This window comes from Trichechus manatus, unplaced genomic scaffold (assembly GCF_000243295.1).
Source record: "Trichechus manatus latirostris isolate Lorelei unplaced genomic scaffold, TriManLat1.0 scaffold00143, whole genome shotgun sequence".
NCBI classification, from domain to species: Eukaryota; Metazoa; Chordata; class Mammalia; order Sirenia; family Trichechidae; genus Trichechus; species Trichechus manatus.
Genome location: NW_004444079.1, coordinates 256748 through 265608, shown reverse-complemented (window position 1 = coordinate 265608; position 8861 = coordinate 256748).

Below are 8861 nucleotides of genomic sequence, written 5' to 3'. Positions count from 1 at the left end.
CCACAGCCCTCCGCCCAGCAATTCAGTCCCTCAGGGAGTTTGGATGTGTCTATGAAGCTTCCATGACCTTTCCTTGTACAAGTTGTGCCGGCTTCCCCAGTAATGTGTACTGTCTTACCCTTCACCAAAATTACCACTTATCTATTTAGTTCCACTTCCCTGCTGGCTCCTCCCATCCCTCATAACCAACATAGATAGTTTCTTTTTGTGTGGAAACTTTTACATGAGTTATACAGTAAAGATCTCATACAGTATCTGTCCTTTTGTGATTGACTTATTTCACTCAGCATAATGTCCTCTAGTTTTGTTCCTCTTACTCTCCTGTGCTGAGTTCCTTTCGTTTGTGGATTCTTTTTCATTTCTTTTGTTTTTGTAGGTTTTGTTTTTACTGAGACTTTATGTTTTTCTTCAATCTTTTGCTTTCTTAATGAATGATGTTTTTGATGTCATTCCACAACCCGTCTGGTCTTCAGTCATTAGTGTTCAATGTGTCAAATCTATTCTTGAGATGGTCTCCAAATTCAGATGGGATATACTCAAGGTCATACTGCGGCTCTCGTGGACTTGTTCTAATTTTCTTCAGCTTTAACTTGAACTTGCATACGAGCAATTGATGGTCTGTTCTGCAGTTGGCCCCTGTCCTTGTTCTGACTGATGATATTGAGCTTATCCATTGTCTCTTTCCACAGATGTAATCAATTTGATTCCTGCGTATTCCATCTGGCAAGGTTCATGTCTATAGTAACCATTTATGTTGTTGAAAAAAGGTATTTCCAATGAATAGGTTGTTGGTCTTCCAAAATTCTATCATACAATCTCTTGCATTGTTTCTATCACCAAGGCCATATTTTCCAACTACTGATTCTTCTTCGTTTCCAACTTTCACATTCCAATCACCAGTAATTATCAATGAATCGTGATTGCATGTTTGATCAATTTCAGACTGCAGATAATTGGTAAAACTCTTCGATTTCTTCATCTTTGGCCTTAGTGGTTGGCGCATAAATTTGAATAACAGTCGTATTAACTGGTCTTCCTTGTAGGCATATGGATATTATCCTATCACTGACAACGTCGTACTTCAGGATAGATCTTGAAATGTTCTTTTTGACGATGAATGCAATGCCATTCCTCTTCGATTTGTCATTACCGGCATAGTAGACCATATGATTTTCTGATTCAAAATGGCCAATACCCGTCCATTTCAGCTCCCTAATGCCTAGAATATCGATCTTTATGTGGTCCGTTTCATTTTTGATGACTTCCAATTTTCCTAGATTCATACTTCGTACATTCTATGTTCCAATTATTAATGGATGTTTGCAGCTGTTTCTTCTCATTTTGAGTCATGCCACATCAGAAAATGAAGGTCCCAAAAGCTTTACTCCATCCACGTCATTGAGGTCAACTCTACTTTGAGGAGGCAAACTTTCCCCAGTTGTATTTTGAATGCCTTCCAACCTGAAGGCTCTTTGCCTGGCATTGTATCAGGCAATGTTCCACTGCTATTCATAAGGTTTTCACTGGCCACCTTTTTAGAAGTCGATCACCAGGTCTGTCTTCCTAGTCTGTCTTAGTCTGGAAGCTCTGCTGAAATCTATCTACCATGGGTAAATCTGCTAGTTTTTGAAATACCAGTGGCATAGCTTCTGGCATCACAGCAACACACAAGCCACCACAGCCCAACAAACTGACAGACGTCATATGCACATGTTTAAACGCACCACTTAAAAAGGCAATTAAATTGTTAACTACCATCTAGACTCTAAGTAATTATTGTTCCAAACACATCATTTATAATATTCTGTTGTACCTTTGGAATTGAGGTGTTAAAGTACTTGAGACATGCTGGGAAAACTCTGGAAAATAACCTGCTAAAAGAGAAACAGTTTGGGGAAGCAATTTTACATTCATTTTCCTGGTGGGATACTATTGGAGATGGGTTGGCTCTGTTTATGCATAAGCAAAAAACGACTCCATAAATTGAAAAAAAGACAAAAACAATGCCAATGGGAGACATAAAGCAGTAGCGCTCGGCAGATAATTTATGGGCAGAGAGTTAAGGATTTGTACTTTTGCAATCATTGTCATCTTTATGCATGAGGGACCACCATTATATATTTTTCCTTCCTTTTGTTTTCTGGTACTTCTATTTAAAAAAAATTATACACATTAAGCCTTTCCATCGGTTCAAAAGTAGGTCTTACCTCACTGAAATCACGTTCCTTGTCCCTGACTGTGAAAAGCGCACATAATTCAGCATTATTACCAAGAGTGAGGCAACAGGCCTCAGTTCTGATTCATGCATAATTCCCTCCCTCAGGACTGCTTTTCTTCATAACTCTCTTGGTAATTCTGTCAGAGGGCTTCTTTCAATTCTTTTTGGACCAAACCCTGATGAGGTGCTGTGGAGATGCATAGACACGTGTGATTTCATGAGGAAAGAGTGATGATTTAGTTAGCCTAAAAGACAGGTGAGGAAAGGACCTTCCCTTCATACCTTCATCATTCTCAATATGCTAAGTTGACTTTTTCTTTCTTTTTTTAATTTCAGAATTAATGAAGAAAACGGGAGAGCATGGTCTTGTGTAGAGAAGGTGTGATGATTAATTTTATGTGTCAACTTGACTAGGCTTGGCTAGGTTTGGCTAAGCCAAACCCTAGTCTAGTTGCTGTCCTGGAGTAGTTACACGTGATTAAATCAGTTGGACTTGGGTAGAGTAGATCACATTTCATAGTAATGTAATTACTTTCCATGATGTAGTGAGTCCATCAGTTGGGGTCATACCGGTATAGGTGGATCCTAAACCTAATCACTTCTGAGTTATAGAAGACCAGAATAGACATAGTGATATGTACATACAGGGGAAGACAGACACCATGTGAGGATTGTCTGCAAGCCAAGGAATCAAGGAATGCCTGGGGCTACGAACAAGGAAAGAATCTACACAGCCGAGACCCCGCTTTGGTCTTTTAGCCTCCAGAACTGTGAGAAAATGAATTTCTGTTCTTTAAAGCTACCCACTGGAGTCAGGTGCCTGGTTTCAAGTCCCAACTCTACCACTTTATGTTGTGTGACTTTAAGCAGATTTCTGCCCTTAACCTCTCTAAAAACCAAAACCAGTTGCCATCTAGTAGATTCTGACTCATGGTGACCTCATGTGTATTAGAGTAGAACTATGCTCCATAGGATTTTCAATGGCTGATTTTTCAGAAGTATATCACTACATGCCTCCGACTGGACTAAAACATCAAAACTTTTAGTTAGCAGCTGAGTGTGTTAACTGTTTGCACCACCAAGGCAATCACTGTAATACTTTTAGTATCAAGTGATTAAGAATTAGTATTTTTTAATGACAGGTATTAACACCTATTTTTTAAAAGTAGCACAAGAGTATTTGAGAACTGTTGTTTGTTGCTTATCCAGGGTTTGGTGCATATGGGGACTGGCAGATCCTTTGTTTATAGCTCTCCAGCATCCAAAGAGTCTACAGTCTGCTCATCCATGGATGAATAGATAAACAAATTATAGTATATTCACACAATGGAATACTATGCAACAATAAAGAACAATGATGAATCTGTGAAACATTCATGGATGAATCTGGAAGGCATTATGCTGAGTTTAGTCAGTTGTGAAAGGACAAATATTGTATGAGACCACTATTATAAGAACTCAAGAAATGGTTTAAACACAGAATAAAACATTCTTTGATGGTTACGAGGGTAGAGAGGAAGGGAGAGGGGTATTCACTAACTAGATAGTAGGTAAGAATTATCTTAGGTGAAGGGAAGGACAGCACACACTACAGGGGAAGTCAGCACAACTGGACTAAACCAAAAGCTAAGAAGTTTCCTGAATACAACCAAACACTTTGAGGGACACAGTAGCAGGGGTGGGAGTCTGGGGACCACAGTTTCAGGGGACATCTAGGTCAATTTGCATAACAAAGCTTATTAAGGAAATGTTCTGCATCCTACTTCGGTGAGTGGCATCTGGTGTCTTAAAAGCTAGTGAGCGGCTGGTCTCAACCCATGTGGAGCAAAGGACAATAAAGAACACCAAAGACACAAGGAAAATATTAGTCCAAGAGACAAAAGGGCCACATAAACCAGAGACTTCATCAGCCTGAGACCAGAAGAACTAGATGGTGCCCGGCTACCACCAATGACCGCCCTTACAGGGAATACAACAGAGAATCCCTGACGGAGCAGGAGAAAAGTGGGGTGCAGAACTCAAATTCCAGTAAAAAGACCAGACTTAATGGTCTGACTGAGGCTGGAGGGACCCCAGAAGACATGGCCCCTGGACTCTCCATTGGCCCAGAACTGAAAACATTCCCAAAGCCAACTCTTCAGACAAAGATTAGACTGGACTATGGGGCATAAAATGATACTCATGAAGACAGTGTTTCTTAGCTCAAGTAGCTACAGAGACTAAATGGGCAGCTCCTGTCCAGAGGTGAGATGAGAAGGCAAAAAAAGGGACAGGAGCTGGTTGAATCCAGGGTGGAAATGAGGAGCGTTCTGTCATATTATAGGGAGAGCAGCTAGGGTCACATAGCAATGTGTGTATAAATTTTTGTATGACAAACCGACTCGAACTGTAAACTTTCTCTTAAAGTACAATAAAAAACAAACAAACAAAAAACAAAGAGTCTGCAATCTGTGCAGAAATATTGCTTCCCTGCGATTCTCTGTGTTTTATGGAATGCTAGGGTTCAATGACATGTTAAAAGGTATTCAGGACAAAAGTTTTGAGTCCAAACATGTTTGAAACATGCTGCATAAAACAAAATTAAACAGAACATCTTGGAGCACTTACAGTGCAAACGTGTGCAGGCAGTTCCCAGGTTATGAACGAGATTCGTTCCTAAGTGTGTCTTTAAGCTGAATTTGTAGCTAAGTCAGAATAGGTGCATATGCTTCTTATTTAGCCTTACTTTAGTGCAAGAAAAGGCTTGAAGCCTTTTCAATGATTTAAAAGCTGCAAGAGAAGGTGATTGTGATGAAGAATTTGTTGAGAGTAGGGGTTGGTTAGCTGTGAGTTGGAATCAACTCCACAGCAACTGGTTTTAGGGGTTAGTTCAGTTGTTTCAAAGTGAGTGCAAATAGTCGTCCGTAAGTCAAGTTTGTAACCCAGGGACTTACTGTATAGTGACTCTCCAAGAGTAATGTAGGGTGCTGCTTTTCCAAGGCATTTTTGACAAGCACTGTGGAGTGTGTTTGTGTGTGTGTGTGTGTATGTGTGTGTGTAAGGCACCTGTAGCAATTTGGGGAACACTAGGGCTGGGAAGGAGTCTTGGGTGGAGCAAATGATTAAAGCACTTGATTGCTAATCAAAAGGTTGGAGGTTTGAGTGCTCCCAGAGGCACTTTGGAAGAAAGGCCTAGTGATCTACTCCCAAAATCAGCCATTGAAAACCCTATGGAGCACAGTTTAATGTGACACATATGGGGTTGCCATGAGTGAGAGTTGACTTGATGGCAACCGGTTTTAGGATTGGGAAATGCAACTATGAAGAATCCCAAGGACTGGGCACTCCAACTGCCACTTTGTAGAATGACTGGGCCTTCTTTTCCCTGGCCAGTTCCCCAGCTCATGCATGTTCCATGCCTTATAAAGCTTCCATGCTGCCTTACTGCTGCCACTAACACTGCTGCCAACCATGTCCTACCTACTCCAGATCTGCCATTCTTATTAAGATGCTATAGTTCTTTTAATAGGTTTCCCAAAGTATGGCCTCACTTTGAGTTTACAAAGGCTTCTGTGGAGAAAGTTGGGAAAATTTCCCAAGGCCTGGTCTGGAGGGGTTTGATCTCTATCCTATGTGAGCATTCCTCCCTGCCCATGACAACGGAGTGACTCAAAAGGACATAGGCACCTTGATTCTTATCTACCCCCAGGGAGGTTCCATGTCCATCCCAGAAGCTGGAAAAATCTTTTCCCCACTTACTTTGGGCATGCTTTAATGCCAGTGTCTTGGTGCCCTACTGGAGCCTTGGTGGCACAGTGGTTTGGCCGCTAACCAAAAGGTCAACAGTTTGAATCCACCAGCTGCTCTTTGGAAACGCTATGGGGCAGCTCTGCTTTCTCCTATAGGGTTGCTATGTGTCAGAATTGACTCAACAGCAACGGTTTTTTGTTTTTTTTTTTTTGGTGCCCTACTGGCACAGGGACACCAAGTTCTCACACAATAAGACTCTCAGAAACCTGTTCCAGAGTTTCTCAAGTGGGCAAACACATTCACCTTTTCCTATTCATTTGTTTATTAAACAAATATTTAGAGTGCTTATCCAAGCTGGGTATCTACAGAAATAGAGATAAGTATATTTTGAAGGTAGACAGCATTTGGTAGAGTCAGGATGAATTCCAAGATACTGGATTTAGCAATTGGTGTGAAAAGTGGTGCTGTTTACTGAGATGGGAAAGACTAGATTGGGAGGGGATATAGAAGGAATGGAAAGAGATCTGTATTTGATCTTTAGATTATCCAAATGAAAATTTTAAATAGGCGGTTGGATAATGTGTGATATGGGGGCTCAGAGAAGCCTGGGCTAGTGATTTGTAATTCATCATCAAGATGCTATTTAAATCCAGGGCAATAGACGACATGACCTAGGGAGAGACTAGAGAGAAAGAGAGACAAGAGAAGAGGGCTTTGAACTGAGCCTTAGGAAACCCTAACATTTGGAGGTAGGGTAGAGGAGGACAAACCCTCCAAGGAAAGTAAGAAAGAGCAGCCAGAGTGAAAGACGAAAACAAGAAGCAAGTGATGTCCCAGAGGCCATAAAGAAGGGAGGGGAGAAGTGAAGCAAATGCTACTGTGATTTTTAAAGTGAAAGCAGAGAAGCTTCCATTGTTGACTCTTACAGGAATGGCTTCAGTGGAGAGTGGTGGGAACAATCCAAGTCTAAGCAAACGGGAGTGAATGGTGAGTGAAAGCAGAGAAGTGTCCATTGGTGACTTGCACAGGAATGGCTTCAGTGGAGAGTGGTGGGAACAATCCAAGACTAAGCAACCTGGGGAGTGAATAGTGAGTGAAAGCAGAGATGTGTCCATTGGTGACTTGCACAGGAATGGCTTCAGTGGAGAGTGGTGGGAACAATCCAAGACTAAGCAAACTGGGGAGTGAATAGTGAGTGAAAGCAGAGATGTGTCCATTGGTGACTTGCACAGGAACGGCTTCAGTGGAGAGTGGTAGGAACAATCCAAGTCTAAGCAAACTGGGGAGTGAATGGTGAGTGAAAGCAGAGAAGTGTCCATTGGTGACTCTCACAGGAATGGCTTCAGTGGAGAGTGCTGGGAACAATCCGCATCCAAGAAAACCGAGGAGTGAATGGTGAGTGAAGAAGCAGGGACAACCTGTGTAGCCACTATTTTACTGAAATTTTGCTGAGGTGGGGTAGGGCGGAAGCAGTAGGGAGAGGATACAGAATGTGAAGTCAGGGAATATTTTTTTTTAAGACGGGAAATACCACAGCATGTTTGTTGTGAAGGGAATCATCTGGAAAAGAAGAAGAGGTTGGTGAAACACCAAAGGATAGACGACCTTGAGTGGGTGTGAGTAGATGAAATCCAAAACACAAACAGAGGAACTGGCCTTGGATAGGTGAAGGAACACATCCTCCATTGTAGCAGAGGAGAAATGAAGCAAGTGCAGGTAGGCTGTTAGGGAAGGCGTAGGAAGATAAACAAGTCCACACTGATGGTTTCTGTTTTTCTCAGAAAGTCTGAAGCGAGGCCATCAGCTCAACAGGAAGGAGAACACGGAATGTAAGAGGTTTGAGGAGAGAGAAAGTCATCTTAGGTGGTGGGAAACTAGAAAAGCTCAGTAAGACAGGTGGGGAGTACTGAGTGCCTGTTTGTAGTTTGAGAAGTTAAAGTGCATCCATAGTGCATCCGGTCAGCTCAGTTATGTGAATTTCTCAGAACAGTGTTCAGCTCCTCTGCTACAGGACAGTTAACTTCACCCTGGGATTTGCCATGCAAGGACAGGTCAAAAAGAGGAGCACTGCAGTTTGGGATACTTGCGGGCAAGCAAGCATAATGAGGGACCATGAAATCTAAATTGTATAGCACCTACTACAGTGCCTGGTACACAGTGGACAATAACGAGCTAAGAATAATACTGATCTCCTCTTACATGACTTACACAATTCACTTATTTTTATGTGTACTCAACAAAGTTAAAAAGTATAAGTCTTGTTAGTGGAGACAGTATTTGGGCAAGGACTTAGGTTCTGTAAATTCTTTTTTTTTCAAATCAGCTTTATTGAGACATAATTCACATATTATACAATTCGCTGATTTAAAGGGTACAACTCAATGGTTTTTAGCATATTCACAGAGAAGTGCAACCATCACCACAGTCAATTTTCATCACCTCAAAAAGAAACCCCATACCCTTTAGCTACCACCTCCTTAGCCCTCCATCCCCATTCTAGCCCTAAGCAATCACTAATTTACTTTCTGTCTGGACTTTCATATGAAGGGACTCATACAATACATGAACTTTTTGTGTCTGGCGTCTTTCACTTAGCATAATGCTTTCAAGGTTCATCCATGTTGTAGCATGTATCAGTACTTTTATGGCCCAACAATATTCCATTGTATGGATATACAACATTTGTTTATTCATTTGTCCATTGATGTATATTTGAGGTGTTTCAACTTTTTGGCTATTATGAATAATGCTGCTATGCATTTGTATACCAGTTTTTGTGTGGACATGTTTTCATTTCTCTTGGGTAGGTTACTTAGGTTCCACGAATTCTTGAGCCATAGCCATCGAACAAATTCTTTACTTCCCTTTCCCCATTATTAAAAAAAAAAAACCATTGCCATCGAGTCAATCCCAA